This window comes from Hyaena hyaena, unplaced genomic scaffold, assembly GCF_003009895.1.
Source record: "Hyaena hyaena isolate Hyena2069 unplaced genomic scaffold, ASM300989v1 scaffold_73, whole genome shotgun sequence".
Lineage (NCBI taxonomy): Eukaryota > Metazoa > Chordata > Mammalia > Carnivora > Hyaenidae > Hyaena > Hyaena hyaena.
In genome coordinates this window covers 579001-595250 of record NW_024080705.1, presented here as the reverse complement: position 1 = coordinate 595250, position 16250 = coordinate 579001, and the positions used below count along the sequence as shown (strand labels likewise).

General features: G+C 53.5%; 1 protein-coding gene across 1 annotated transcript in view; it reads right to left on the bottom strand.

The window, feature by feature from the left end:
* LRRC20 (leucine rich repeat containing 20) overlaps positions 1 to 16250 on the bottom strand; it is an 87343-nt gene that overhangs the window by 27357 nt on the left and 43736 nt on the right. The window lies entirely within an intron of this gene.

Genomic DNA, 16250 nt, shown 5'->3' with positions numbered 1-16250 from the left:
AGGGAGGGCTGAGCCCTGGCCCATGTGCTCTCTGTCTCTGCACACCTGACCACCAGCCCCCCGCAGGCCCCTGCTCCACCACGCTGGGGCTTGGGCGGCCAGGAACTGTATCTAACTCCTCTTGTTCCCTACATCCAGCCCTCTGAGGGGCACCCTATGGCCACTCAGAAAGTATCTGATGAATGACTCTCCCCACCCCTCCCCCAGGTAGCAAACAGATAATGCAGGGGGCCTGGCTGGCCTGCCTCTGATTTTCCCACCTTTGAAGAACCACTGCTTGCCCCCCACAAACTCAAGACCCCCCCAGCAGCCAGGCTGTTGGACAGCCACACCTTAAACCAGAAAATGCCCCTATCCAGATGACAGTTATCAGGCCACTGTGTTGGATGGGATGCTAGAGGCTTCCAGTCCAGTGCTTCCCAGGCTTGCCTCTGCCAGCCATTTCGAGCAGGCTGCTGCCTCAGGGTCTTTGCACTGGTAGGCCCCTGTTTCTAGAATGTTCTTGACCAGTATATTTGCAGTGCTTGTGTACCACTTCACGTGTGTCCTTGCTCAAATGTCACCCTGTCTGAAGTAGGGTTCTATCCCCTGCAGGGTTTACCCCCGCTGCATCTATTGTCACCTAACATGTTGACCTGTGTGTACATTGGCCACCTCTCTGCAAGAATGGGAGCTGCATGACGATGGGGCTTCGCTCTGCTCTAGCAGAGTGCCCATGGCACAGTGCCCGGTGAGTGCAGAGTGCTTGGTATCTGACCAGTGCACAAATGAGTACATAAATGAAGCGGAGTGTCAGCCTCACGATTCTGCTAAACTTCTGTTCCACATACACATTGTTTTTCTCAAACTGAGTTGTTCCTTGTTATTACATAAACATGGAGAAAGGTTATTACTCTCCATAAGAATAGTGTTATTTAATTCTCACCGGACGCTGTTGCCAGATGCGGGATCTGGGGCCCAGGCACACTCACACCAGCGGGGAGCGCATGCCAGACAGGGGGTGGCTGCCACATGGAGACTCTCAGAAGCCACCTGCCTGCAATGGACATTTGTTCCCGGACAAGAACTGGCCCAATTTTCCAGGCCATTCGGTTCCTGCTTGGTGCGTTTCCCTAAGCCCTCATTTTCTAAGAATGCGTCCGTGGCACTGTGGGCGGTCTGGCTGCCAGAGCACCCCCAAATCCCCAGCTTGCAGTCCACGTGCCAGCGGGGCCTGCAATGGGCCACTCAGGGAGCCAGTCTGGCCTCTGGAGGCAGTTGCTGGGGACAAAGAGGGAGTTTTGAGAGCACTGCTCCACTGCTGAGCTCATTGGCAGGTGCCAGTCGGTGTTACACACGAGGAGGTGGCCGACATCCTCAACTGTCCCCAGGTCTGTTTTCATTCCCGTGGTTGGGAAGGCCTCCTCACACCCGGGCGCTAGGCTCTGCCTTCCTGGAACCCGCCGCACTCCTCCGGCAGCCCTCACCGGCTGGGCTACACAGATGAAGTCGGGGCACTGCCCCAGCCCCTCCCAGGGCTTGTGGGAAGTGGCCATATGGCATGAAGGTGACAAAGCCAGGCTCTGGGGCCTGGTGTTTGTGGGTTCAGGGTTGGACTCTGCCACTTCCGGACTATGTGACCTGGGGCAAATTGTTTATCTCTGCCTCAGTTTCTTCATCTGTAGGATGAGGACAGTACCAGTCTTTTCTATAGGATTGCTGTGAATTTAGTAAATTAAAGCATGAAAAAGACTCTGAACGGTGCTGGGCACACAGCAAGTACTATGGAAGTATGTGAGATAGACGGGTAGGCAGACAGCTAGGCAAACCATGCTGGTACCTGGTGAATGCAGGAATCCAATTACTTATGAGTGGAGGCTTGTATTTCTAACTGCCCAAACTTGGAAGAGAAGAGCACGCCCTTCGCCTGAAGCTACAGTGAGCACAAGACCATCCTCCCCTGCTTCAGATGGCCTCTCAGGGTTCCAAGGCCTTTGGGGAGCAGGTGCCTGGAGCACCGAGCAGTGGGAAGCAGAGTACAGCCCCAGCATCACATGAGCTTGCAGGGGACACACCACCTGCTGACCCAGTCAGGGCCAGACTCCACAGCAGGGGGTGGAGGCAACCTGGGTAACTGCTGCAGGGGGTGGGGAAGAGGATCTTGCCTTTCTTGGTTTTATAATCCTTAGCCTTTGATATGTTCAGAATAGCTATTTAAAAAAAGCTTTTGGGGATGCCTGGGTGGCTCAGCTCATTGAGCGTCTGACTTCAGCTCAGGTCATGATCTTGTGATTTGCGAGTTCAAGCCCCACGTCAGGCTCTGTGCTGACAGCTCAGAGGCTGGAGCCTGCTTCCGATTCTGTCTCTCCCTCTCTCTCTGCCCCTCCCCTGCTCATGCTCTGTCTCTCTTGCTCTCAAAAATGAACATTGAAAAAAAATTTAAAAAAACATTCACACCCCTAAAAACAAACAATCAAAGCCTTTTATCAAACCATGGTGGGCATGAGTAATGACAGCCCCAAAGCGGCTCAGTGCTGTGCGAAGCATCCACCACTACAGACAGCTTCTGAGAGCCTTTCCGGAGCTTGCCTCCACCTGCAGCCTGCAAAGCCAGGGCTGGTGGGGCCACAGAAGCTGAGGAGAGGGTGCTCCCTGGGGGTCTCAGAGGCCTCACCCAGCACCCCGTCCCTGCAGCTGGCTCCCATTGCAGGGGACCCCGAGGGAGCATCCCTAACTAGCAGAAAACTCACGCCAGCCGGTCATCTCTGCTGCTCAGTGCCCTGCCACCAGTCAGCTCGGGGACGGTAGAGACGGGCCATCCAGTCTGGGAAGGTGAGCTGCAAGAAGGCTCTGCCCAGTGCCCCGACACAAAAACTGAGGGGCGCGGCCAGTCTAGGAAGTCCTTGGCATCGTTCACCCCTGTTCAAGGTAGCAAGTGTGACATCATCACTGAGGCTAGTTTAGGGGCCACAACACCCTTGAATGGAGGTTCCCAGAATGACCAGGGGCCTTTCTTTCCTGCACCTCAGACAGCTTTGCTTCGTAGGCTGGTGGGCACCTGCTGCTTGCACCCAGGTTTGAGGAGATCATGCTGAGGATGGCAAGTAGGTATGTGTGTGGCCCGGCTCCAGCGGCTCGTCGATGCGGCCCAGGCCACTGAGACAACGCCAGGCTGCTGTGGGTGACCAGGTACTGCTGGCCCAGGGAGAGAGGGAAGGGGGTAGAGGAACAGTAAACGGGAAGCAGGCAGAGCTGGCTGAGGTACGAGAACCGCAGGCAGGCAGGCAGGTGGTGTTGGTTTGGCCCAGCAAAGAGGGCACGGAAGGTGTTCGAACATGCTGGAGCTGGACTCCAAGGAAAAAGACTTAAGCCGAGTTACCAACCAGGACCCAAGGCCAGGCCAGAGGCCCCTGGAGGGCCAGGACCAGTGAGGTGCATCCTTGCATCCTGTGTGCCCAGCACAAGGCCTGACACAGAGAGGGTGCTCAGGAAAGACTTGACAAGAAGCAAAGGAACTGCTGTCGGCTGATTAGAACAGAAACTCCTCAGATTCTCCCTGCTGCTCCCAGACCAGCACAGGGCTAACCTCGCGGTACGGAGTGCAGGAATGTGAGCAGGTTGGTATAATTTGACAGGAGTGAGTCAACTCTTCCAGAGTGAGGGTCAACCAAATGGCAGCCAAGTGGAAAGTCACAAGGGTCCAAAGAGTTTAGGAAGAAGAGCCCGCCGTTCAGAGTGGTTCTTGAGCAAACTTTTCTGGAGGCAGGAATGCCTTGCTGGGCTTGTACTTTTTAATTAACCGTGCTGGGTGATGGAGTAGTCTTGGCCTCCTGATACCTGGGGCATCAAAATCAGATTTTAGCTGCCCTACTTACTAGCTGTGTGATGTTGGGCAAATCACCAAACCTCTCTGAGTCACTTCATCTCTAAAAAAATGAGACGACAAAACTTACCTCCATGTAGCTAGGAAGAATGAAGGAGAGGATATGTGTATAGCACTTGGCATGCGGTAGGTGTTTAATAAACACTAACTCTGTCCTTTCCTAAGGTGCAGGAAAGAGAAAGGACACAAATCATTTTATAGAAACATGGTGGCCTTCCCAGGGTGCCCAGGGACGGCAGCAAGCAGGGGGTTGATGAGGGGCGGGTCTCTGCATCTACGAGACCTGGAAGCACCGGACCTGTCCTGCTCCCAGAGGAGAGGCTGTGGTGGCACAAAAGCCTGCGGGTGACGTTCATGCGAAGAGCATGCGAGGGAGGGAGACTATGCAGAGCTCCTGAGTCACAGCTGGAGCAAGATAAAGAGGCGCGGAGCAAAGCTACTGAAAGGCAGGAGAGAGACGGGGAGGGACACACTGAGCAGCTATGACAACGCCATCAGTCACATGCAGAGCTCTCAGCTCCCTGGCGGTGGAGAAGCCTGGGCTGACGCGGGCACGCCTCCCCAGCAGAGGGGCTGGCACTGCTCTTCCGTCCTGAACCTTCCCGTGGAAGTGTCTTCAGCCTTCCTCAGACTGTGCTCCCCCACAGCCCCACCTGGCCTCGCCCCAGCCTTGGTGTCCGGACGCCCCAGCCCCTGCCATTCCCTGAGGAACGGGGACAGTCACTGCATCTTCCCATTCCCTTCTCTATGAATCTCACGAAACACAGGGAGCATCTGTACACTGATCCTGTATGCGCTCTTGTGGAGCTACCCACTCAAGGAAAGTCACAGTCCGGTCCTCAGTCACTACTGAAGGTGGCACGCAGCCTAGCCCTGGGCGGTGCTGATTGCTCTCACAGAAACCAGACGCTATCGCAACTGTAACTCCAACGTTCGTTGTTCTAGCCACTGAGATCTGGGGTTATTTGTTCCTGATTCGAGACGGGCCTACTCTGACTGGTACGGCTGGATTACCTTTAAGTCCATTTACTGCTTTCTAAAATGAGCATGCAGCGCATGCTCATTGTAGAAATACAGACATCACAAAAATATGGAACACAGAAAAATGAAAGTCATATGTATTCCCACCCCTAGGGAGTACCAGAGCTATTTGGTATCCAATCTTTCATATTTTTTCTGTGTACACTAACAGATGAATGGATAGACAGATAGACTAATGGATGGACAAGTATTGTTTTAAAAAAACAAAAATGCAGGGTTGTGTGGTTGGCTCAGTTGGTTAAGCATCTGACTTTGGCTCGAGTCACGATCTCACAGCTCATGAGTTTGAGGCCTGCCTCAGGCTCTGTGCTGACTGCTGGGAGCCTGGAGCCTGCTTCCGGTTCTGGTCTCCTCCCTCTCTGCCCTTGCCCCACTCACACTCTGTCTCTCTAAAATAAACAGACATTAAAAAAAAATAAAACAAAAAAATCAAAAATGCAATCATAGACTATATATGCTTTTGAGACCTGCCTTTTTCACTCAAGAGAACTTGGGCAGCTTTCCAAGTCATTGCTTGGTGCATCCTCTGGAGATCACTGCTCTAAAGATTCAGAGACTCGTAGATACAAAATCATCCCCTTGCCCTGGCTTCACGTTCCCCAGGGAAGGCTGCTCTCTGAAGTCTGTCTCTTCAGCGGCAGGTTCAGAGAAAAGACTCAGCTGCAAGGAGGAGGGGCTGGATCTGCCTGAAAGGTGGCCTCTCTCACAGCTCAGAAGCTTTTCAGAAAAGCAAAAGAGGCAGAGGGAGTAGCGGCTGGGCAGGCAGGGCTCATGCCCTTGGCATTCAGGTCCTTAACTGCAGCAAGGTCATCAATGGGGCTGCATTGAAACTTGGGAAGGAAGGGGAGGCTTTTCATTACCGAGCTTCCAAGGGGGCCCAGAGGTGCCCTCTCCGGGAACCAGGCTCCTGCTGCAATCAGCAGGTGCTCAAGGGCTAGGCTCACGCGGGGGAGGGATTCTAGGGAAGAGCTCGTCCGCCCAACACCAAAAGCTTAGCTTCCTGTAGGGGGCTTATAACAGAAATGAATAATGGTAGCTAACATCTGTGGAGAACTACTATGTTCCAGGCACTTGTTCTAAGGGTTTATAGGCAATCATCATTTTAATTTTATCATAACTTATTACCCCCAGTTCACAGAGAGATGAAATACCTTGTCCAAGGCCAAACCCCAACCTCTCCCCAGCAGATATTTGACTTTCCTCTCCCAACTCCCAGTAGCAGGGCTCAAACCCCAGCCAGACTCCCCAAGAGACACAGGCCATTCATGCACCCAGCTTTTTCCAGTGTGGCGACCTAAATCTCCACACCACCTGTTCTCAGGATACTCAGCAAACCCTTGCTTATGCAGCGGTGAGTGAGGGAAGGGGGTGAGAAGCAGTAGGGGCTGGTTCTAGTTGACCTCCTCCTGTGTCCATGGGCCCACCCTCTCTCCGGACGGCCCCTTGAGGTCCTCCCTGCCCGTCTGCAGCAGGGCTGAGAGGAGGTGCTGCATGACACAGATGTTCACTAAGCCCCCCTTAGACACTCAACCCAGCACTTTAACATTAAAAGGATAGTCTTTGAAAAGTAAAAGCACGCAATAAATGGAATTTCTGTGAGGGAGGTACAATCCCATGGGACTTAATTCTTGGATTATGGGGCCTTTATGAGAAACAAAATTGAAAGCGAACTTTGAAGCAGAAATGGAAAGGGAAAATAAAAGAGAAGGTGGATGCAGCTGGGTGGGACACATGACTTATGAGAAAGTCACTGAGACACAGCGATACGAAGACAGCCTTCACTCACTCATTCAGCACCTCCCATGTGGCAGCTCCTGTGCAATTGTGGGGTAAGTCCCGGCCAACACTAGTTCCTTCCTTCAACAAGCTGACACACCAACTGGAGGGGGGGGGGGGGCAGGGAGTAATGAACAAAGACAAAGAAATCAGATGATTTCAGATTGCTAGGAAGGCATGTGTGACCAGAATGAAGAATGAGAAGAAACCAGTGTGTAAAGAGGCCAGGGGGAAGCTATCAGGAATAACAAACACAAAGGCCCCGAGGTAGGAAAGATCTGGACACGTCCGAGGAACAGAAAAGGGGTCAGTGCTCTGAGAGTGAAGACTGCAAGGAGAAAAGTGGTAGACGTGAGGCCGAAACCAGGGGAGGCAGGGCCTGTGGCTTCGGGAAGGGGCTCACCCTACATGAGGCAGGAGCCAAGGAAAGCATCTTGGGAATGAGTGGGTGGTCTGTATCCCTGGGAACTTGCTGAACTCATTTATGGGTTCTACGACGGTTTTGGTTTTGCTTTTGTAGATTCCGTGGAGTTTTCTACGCAGACCATCATGTTGTCTGCAAACAGGGGCAGTTTTATTTCTTCATCTCCAACTTATGTTTTTATTTCCTTTCCTTGTCTTGCTGCAGTAGTTGAGAATTTCAGGATGAGGGAAGACATCCTGGCCTTGTTTTCAAATGTACAGGGAAAACAAACATTTCATTAGCAAGTCTGACAGGACGTTTACAGATGTTCTTTACCACCTTGAGGTGCTTTTGGCTTCCTCGTTGGTCAAGTGCTTTCTCTTTGTCAACAGAGAGATCATAGGATCCTTCTTCGTTAGCCTTTGATAGGATGGAAAACACTGATGGATTTTTCACATGTTGAGCCGAACCTGCACATCTGGAAAAATTAACAAATCCCACTTGGGTGTGGCATACAATTCTTGTGTCTGCTGACCTGTTTGACCACTAATACTTTGCTGAACATTTTTGTGTCTCAGTTCACGAGTCATTGGCTATGGTTTTCCTCACGCTGCCTTTATCTAAATTTGGCCTCAAAGTACTTCACAGCATGGGGTGGAAAGCATGGCCCTCTCTTCTATTTTCTGGCAGAGACTATGTACAACTGATGTTAATTCTTGTTTAAGAGTCTGACAGAATGCTCCAGTGAAATCCTCTGGGCCTCGAGAGTTTATGTCAAATTTATGAGTGCAATGTTGTTCATAAAAGACTTGGTAGCTTGGAACCAAACTGTGGAGCAGCTTCCAGGCCCCCGTCACCACAGGAGGACCAAGAAAACAGGCTTCTTGGGATCAAATCCAGCACACCTATCAAGTCCCAGTCCTGGCAAACTCCCGGGACTTTATGTCGCCCTGCCCTCGGCACCTGAGGCTTCCTCGCTGTCTCCACTTCAAAGGAAGAACAGAAGTGTGGACAAGAGCCCCAGCCACCTGACCGGCGAGTGTGCTAAGCTTCAAAAAATATCATAGCTGCAGCCACAGGTGGCTTTGCTTCTCCGCCCTGGGGCCATGATACACTCTTTTTCATGGTGGTGTCACAATGCCCAGGCCCCGCCAGCCTCTCTCTTGGACAGAGAGGGCTGAGGTCCTCTGGTCCCAGGGGGCTGCGTTAACGGGACTCCACATGCTTCTTTCTGCTCTCTTACATCAGGGTTCAGAGTCAAACAACCCGGGCCCCCAAAACGGACGGGGGCCCTGGGAGAAGACCTTATTCCAATTGGCTCCTGAGACTGTCCACGGCCTGAGAACAGCCCATCACGACATTCCCTTATTTATTATCCCTAGTGAACTGCGGTTTCCGGTGTCTGTTTAATGGATCTCTCCTGCCCCGAGTTCTTCTTATTACTTCCGCACCATCCGTAGCTTGGACAACTGCCAAGTGTGACTCAGAGGCCTTACACTGACCCCAGCAGAGAGAGGAAGCCTGCTGATTCCATTCAAGGACAGATGAGGCAGCCCTGTAATAATTATGTAGCCAGGCAGCGAGGGAATGTGCCAGCTCCAAAAACACGTGCCCATCGAGGACTAGCAGCACCTTGGCCGTGACCCTGCATCAGTGAGCAATCATGTTGCCTGTTGCCGATGAGGCCCCCCTGCAGGGCAGTCAGCTGTTGGGGTGAGGCAGTAGGTGTCCTTCAGTTGGTCCGTGCTCAGCACAGACAGCCACTGTCCACAGCGGGCAGAGGGGCGAGGAGACAAGAGTCAAGTTTCCAAAAGCCACATCCAAATGGGTGGAGGGAAGGAAGGGGTGAGAAAACTCTAACCAGGTCTGGAAGTAACTAAAGCAAAGTGCTCACCCTCTGCCGCATAAAAAGAACAAGGTGGCTCTCACTGTACTGACATGGACCACTTTCTAACATAGTTGCTACGAGATAAAGACAGGTTGCAATACGATGCGCACAACCTCCCAGGAGCTTCGCCAAGGAGATGAGGAGGTGGACTGCAGTCCTGATCCCTCCTGCCTTGCTGCGTGGCTGCAGGCAAGTTATTTAAATCCTCTCTGCCTCAGGGTTCCTCATCTGAAACAAAGAGCTGATAACACTACTGACCTTGTGGCGCTGTAAAGATTTAAATTATTTTATTTTATTTATTCATTTATTTGCTTACTTATTTAAAGTTTTTTACTAGAGAGAGAGAGAAGGCGCAAGCAGGGGAGGGACAGAGAGAGAGGGAGAGAGAGAATCTCAAGCAGGCTCCCCATTCTCGGTGCAGAGCCCGATGTGAGGCTCGAACTCACGAACCGTGAGATAATGACCTGAGCTGAAATCAAGAGTCAGAGGCTTAACCAATGGAGGCACCCAGGCACCCCAAGATTTAAATAATCTTATACTTGCAAAGTGCTTTACCAGCGCCTGTCCGTGGAGGTATACTGTAAGTATACCATGAAATACATGTATCTTCACACTCGCAGAGGATCTCTCTAGAACTGGTAACTGCAGCTGCTCTGGGTAGAGGAAATGGGCATCGGGGGATGAGAGGCGAATTTGTTTCCCTATTTCCCTCTCTGAGCCCTGGAGCACTTACTGTGTGCATCCACGGCCCATTCAAAACAAATAGCAGGTGCCTCAAATGAAGCCTTGGAGTTTTAGAACTAGAGAAACGTACAAGAAGCAGGAAGGACAGAGGAGGGATAGAAACTCTTAAATCTCAGATTCAGGAGTGAAGCAGGGCTTGGAACAGGGGAATGACGGGGTGTGACAAAGCCTCTGTCACACGGGGAGAGGGAGATCTTCGCTGGAGCCCAGTGGCAGCAGGCATCAGAGCCTGTGCTGAGCTGCTGACCACGTCCCGGGTCTGCTGGCTTCCTGGGTTGGCACGGAGCAGGATGAGACATTCTCCTGCTTGTGTGGCACAAATACCCCTCTGCAGGGTACCCCTAAGAACCCTCCAAAGGGAACGTATTTTATATATTTATTGTCACTTGCCAGGAAAAAAGGACACAGTTTGGTTTATAAGGACTTATAAACGAAGTGAACAAATTAACAGCCTATGAGATTTATACATTTCCCACGAAGTATCACTATTATGCCCATCTTAGGATGAGAAAGTGAAAGCTCAGAGTGGTTCAATAATTTGCCCAAGGTCACACAGCTGGGAAATGCCAGGGCCTAGTAGTTCCTCATGATTCTTAGCACAGTGGCTGGCAAAGAGCAGCCATAAATGACTGAGCAAATAATGACAGAAGTGACATATCCATGGGAGGTCAGGCTAATAAATGATGAAAGCCATCCACAGATGGCCATAGGCCTTTTGGGCTGAGACTTGGTGGCAACCCCCATCACAAGGCGGACTAGTTCCCACCTCTTGAGTCTGGGCTGGCCCTGCAACTGCTCTGATGAATGGAATACACCAGAAGTGACATTCAGGGATGTCCAAAGTCAGACATCAAGCTCGGCACCAGCCACTAACTTCCTCTTGGGAGCCCAGCCACTGTGAGGAAGTCCAAGCAGGCTAGAGGCCACAGGGAGCGAGGCCCTGAAGGGCGAGGGACCTCGGTAGAACTGCCAACAGAGACCAGCCCACCCACGGAGCTGAAGGAAATAGCGCCTTGTTGTTTTAAACCAACACACTGTGGGGTGCTCTGACACGTGGTACAGAGCCAAGAAACCACTCTTCTGCCGCCACCAGTTCATGGAGCGGCACATGCTTGCCTGGACGGCCCAAGGAGAGGTGGCCACGTCCCGCGAGTGCCCCAGGCCTGCTCTGCGCAGGGAAGCGGGCCTCAGGTTCGCCCCACAGGGGCCCTCCAGCCTCCTCTTTCACAGCAGCGGGGGTGGCAGCCCCTACTCGGGTTCTGAACAAGACCTACGGAGTGTCGTTTGGAGCTCCGCCTGCACGCCACCTGTGTGCCACAGGAGGAACTGAAGCTGCAGGCGCCCAGGGAAATAAGGCAGCTGAGAAAAGCAGGCGTGGTGGCTCTTTGGAGAAGGTTTCTCTCGTGGGGCACCCCCTGGCTCCACTGTGAGGTCACGTGGGAGAGCAGGATAAGCAAGCAAGGTGGGGATACCAAGGCAGAAACCCCCACCCCCCACCCCAACTCTTCTGGTGCGTATTGGTTCCCTATTGCTGCTGTAACAAATTACTGCCAATGTGGTGGCTTGAAACAACGCAAGTGATTCATCTCCCAGCTCTCGAGGTCAGAGGGCCCGGATGGTCCCAGAGGACTAAAGTCAAGCCGGGAGCTGTGTCCCGTCTGCAGGGTCTAGGGGGAGAGTCCATGCCTCAGCCTTTCCGTGCCTGCGGCTGCATCACTCCAGGCTCTGCGTCTCCCACCACCTCCACTTCTCTAGCCCTCCTGCCTCCTCATGAAGACCCTGTGAGGACCCCCCCGCTGCTTAATCCAGGGCTGTCAAGATCCTCAACGTATTCACATCTGCACGGCCTCTTTTGCCGTGTAAGGGAACATAATCACAGGTGGCAAGAACTGGGGCATGCGACATCTGTGGGAGGTCATTATCGGCTGACCGTGTGGCGAGAAGTCATTCACTCGCCCACTCTGTGTGTAGTTTTGACACCTCTGGCCGCGTGCCAGGACTATGTTGGATACTGCTGGGGATGCAGTGGCTCCCAGGGCCGTGCATGCACTAACTCATTCAATCTTCGTGGGACCCTTATGAGGTAGAGGCTTTACCAGTATGAGTCTGCCATACCAAGGGGGAAACTGAGGCACGGAGCAGTTAAACAACCTGTCCGTGGTGACAGAGCAAATAAGTGGCAATGAGGGCACCAACCAGAAACAGATGGCACATTCAAGTTAGGATAACCAAGGAGGCTTTATTTGCAACAAACTGTTTACAAAGGTACAAGACATGGTAGGGAAACCTCAAGGGGCCGTGCAGGACCCCGGGGTAAGAGCAAGGAGCTGTCACCGGCAAGACAGTCATGCAGAGACTGCCTGCAGAGAAGGGACCTCGGGACGACAAGCACAGCCAGCCCGAGGTGGACCTCATGGGGAGGTGCCAGGGGAATACATTCACTGAGCTGCTCCTCTCTCTTCCCCTGATCTGCTGGGGGGCTCCCCACTGGCCACACCCGACCACAGCCAGAGGGTGAGAGAGGGTAGGATCAGCATGGAGAGCGGACCCAGAGGGAAACAGAAAACATCATGCCCCAGGTCTGGGCGTCTATGCTTTGAACATCTGACAGCTCAGCCTTTGATCTTGCAGGTCCTGGTTCAGCCTGATCACAAGGCAGGCTGTTCCTCACCTGGTGGGTCCTAGGCTCAGGGTGACATCAGGGCTCGATGACCTCGTAGTAGAGCCCAAGAGCCTTAAAACACTGGCCTTGGTAATCCTCTCTCTATCCCATCCTATTCTAGCCTAAGGATACTAAAGCTCCATAATACTTGGGATTCCTTTAGTTCTCTGCTTGGGGGGCTGACCCACTGCCCACAGCATGTGCATAGTCTTGGCCTTTGCCCCGCTGAGCTTGGCCAGGTAACCCCACGAGACAGACATCCTTGAGGACTGAAGACGAAAATGGATGCGAAGGCCACAATCTCCTTACCGCCTTGGTATCAGGTAGGAACTCCTCTGATCACCAGCAACGGGGAGCTGCCCTCTGTGAATGACTCGGGTGAGATGGACCCTCCCAGGCCCCATGCCCCCAGCGTTGGGCTGTGTAAAGGGCACCGGATGTGTGCCCAACAGAGATCTGCCTGACCCCCAACTAAAACCAAGGCATCCAAGGGACCACTGCAGCGTCTGCCCTGCTCTCCCTGTGTGGTTTAGGATGCCGCCTTCTCTCCTCCTTCACCCACTCAGTGTCATCCACTGAAGGAAAGGAAGCCAGCGGGCCGAGGCAAAGCGGTAAGCACAGGGAGACACCCCCGGCCCCCATCTCCCACTGCTTTTGGGTCACCTGCACCGGCTCCTTCTTGACGGACTCTCTGAGGACCGCTCGCTCACTGGTGATGCACCATATCCTCTGCTCTGTAATGTTCCGTCTTGTACTGTTTTTAGTCCATCTCCCAAACACACCTCCCATCTTCTTAAAGGATGTCTTGGGAATTCCCCCTTTTCCTTCTGCCCAGTGACCCCTTCAAGCCATTTCCTCTGGAAGTTTCTGACTCCCCAGTATTTCGGGCTGTTAGGTGGCCCTAATCAATCTGCTTGGTGTCCTTAGAAGAGGACGTCAGGACACACAGAGAGACCCAGGAAAACGTGCACACAGGAAGGCCGGGTGGGGACACAGTAAGAACGCGGCCACCGGCAAGCCGAGTGGCCGGCCTCGGAAGACACCAAACCTCCAGAACTGTGAGAAGTCAACGTGAGCATCCCAGGCCACGGTGCGCCGTCGTGGCGACCCCCACAAACCGACACACCCACCCACCCAAAGCAGGACTCACTCATGGCCCCTCGGCCCGCCAGGCTTCGAAGAAATGTGTGCTGCGTCACCCCTCACGCGTTAACGTGGCTGTCCATGCGTACGCATGCCTGCCCCCAGAGACGGGGAGCACCCCGAGAACCACATCTGGGTCTCTGTCGTCTCACCCCAGCCTCAATGGCGGGTGCTCGCAGGGGGAACTGATACGACACGTGTGGAACCGTGAAGGCTCAGCGCCCAGTGACTCTGGACCCTTGGGCTCTCACTCACCAGCTGGTGCCCGCAGGCAGGCCACAACAGGTGCTCCTGGGGAACGGCTGAGCTGAGTTCAAAGGCGGGCTGTGTGAGCGACTGAATACACACGCAGACAACGGCCAGGCCAAACATCAACACACAAGTCTGGCCCACACCCTGCAGCGCCCTGCCCAGGGAGCCAGCCCACTAGCCGTGGTGACCAGCCAAGGGGGCTGCTCTGCTCCGGGTCAGACTTGCAGGGAGTCAGACTGCTGTCCCTTGTGACGGCCCAGGAAGCCAAGTAACACTCCCGTTCCAATCGGCCCCGAATGGTCAGGACTCGATTACTGACAGCTTCCCTGATTTTTGTTCCAATTTCCAACGTAAGGCAAACTCCAGGAAGTCGAAACGTGGCCTACCCAATCATGTCGGATGCCCCCTGCAAGCTGGCCTGCCTCCAGCTTCCGCTTTTATCCTCTACAAAGCCTTGCTGCCCCTCGGCTGCCATTGAGTCTCTGCCAGATGCGGCTGCCAGCTGCTCACTCTCCCGGCAGGAGCCGGGTCTCAATAAACAGCTCTGCGTCTCATCTGGGTGCTCTTTGTGGATTTCCACAGGTGTGTCTCGTGCACCTGCGGCCTGGAAGACCTCGGACACAGTCAATAAAAGGAGCAGAATGGTTTGAATGAGGAGGAAGTGGGGAGAAAGGTACGTCGGAGAAGAGGGGACAGAAGAGTCAGAGTCTGACCACAAAACCCACTCCACAGGGTGCACCTGCCCTTTGGCTTTCTCAGGTTTTGCTCTTTCCTCCTATAAAATGGGTGCAGGACATCAAGGGGATGCAACCCCGAGGAGGCTATGAGCCCAGCAGAAGACAGTCCCTGGGGCTCCCACAGGAGATGGTGTTGCAGGGAGGGAGGGAGCAGATGGCTTTCTCCCCTGCACCAAGGCAGCCCACCTCCTCTCCCAAGAGCCACAAACAGGGAAGAGGAAGCCGGCAGGCCTGGGAGGGCTCAGCAAAGCCTATTCCAGCTTCCCCTGCACACATAAAAGGAGACAGTTTTTCTATTTGAAAGAGAAATGATAATAAGGCCAGGCCTAGAGCATGTCTTAGGGAGCTGGGAGCCGGGCGCTGCTCTCGGCTCCAGCCCCTCCCTGCCCCTGGTCACCAGCTCTGCCAATTCTGTGAAATGCAATTACTAGGCACATCACAGCTTTTCCTTTGTAATCGAGGGTGGTGTGGGGGAGTTAGCAGCTGCCAAGCACACGGAGGGGGTTCAAGCTGCATCCTACAACAGACTTCTGACCAGAAGGGTATCTTATGATAAGTATATTTCCACAGCTAAGATGCAAACACAGTGGGCTCTGGGCACATTTCTCTGGCATGTGTCACTGTGGCCCCTGGAGAGGGCTTCTTGATTCACCCAACAAGGCGCTGTCCAATGTCAAGTCCTTTGAAAGCCCCTGCTTCCCACCCACTGCCATGCCACTCGCAGGAAGAATTAAGGTTTCTTCCCATTGCTCCCAGCATGTGGGGCACGCCAGCATCACAGAACTTGGTGTGGCAGACAAGTCTGTTCTGTGACCCTGGGCTCCTTCCGGGAGAGAGCTGGTCACCCAGCCTCCAGACACAGGTCTGGAATATGACAGGTGCTCGGGAGGACGTTCAAGGAAGGAAAGCACAATGAACCTCTTCTTACCTGAAGGAAGCATCCTCATGACTTCCCTTCCTGGAGGTCCCAGCCAACCCCCACCACCTATTTTTTATCTTTCCACCCTCCGCGAAGCAAACATCTCCAGGGGACCCTTGGGCTAATGCACGAGGCCTGAGAGGGCAACCTTGGCCTGCAAGGGGGTGCTGTGGCGAGGTCTCTGACAAGCCTCAGTCTCCCTGACCTTCCTTTTCCATCCACGGAATGAGATGGCAGAGAGAGACAGCTCTAATACACTATGGGAGATTCTTCCGAGTGATGGGCCATGGGCAAAATCTACTGTGCAAGGGTGTTTTATCGGCTTCCATATTCCAGGAAAATTGGTAAAAATTCACACAAAACCCCTATTTCTGGCTTGTACTGAACGAAACCGAGCATCCCCACCCACGGCAGCCCTAGCAGCAACGGAGAGGGGCATGTGTGCCACAGTCCCCACCATTCCTAAACCAAGACACGCACGGCTCGCCTGCTAGTCCCTCAGGCAGTGGCAGGTATAACTCCTGACCCGTGGCCTCCACTTTGGCTGCTGCCACTTCAGAATGAGTGCTGTAAGTTTCAAAAGATGTGTACAAGGCCCAGGCCATATGCAGACATTCTGATCCAATCGTTCTGGGGGCAGGGCCAAGGCAACTGTGTTTGTAGAAAAGTTCCTCAGATGACTCTGATTTCAGCCAGGGCTGACCGCCGCAGCCACTGGGGCCTGCTGGCTGTGAGGGCCCATTGCATCTGTGCAGGGAAGCAGCCACCAGAAAAGGAAGGATGGGACAGCCTGGTTAAAGGTGCCCGCAGTGCCTCTGGGGAA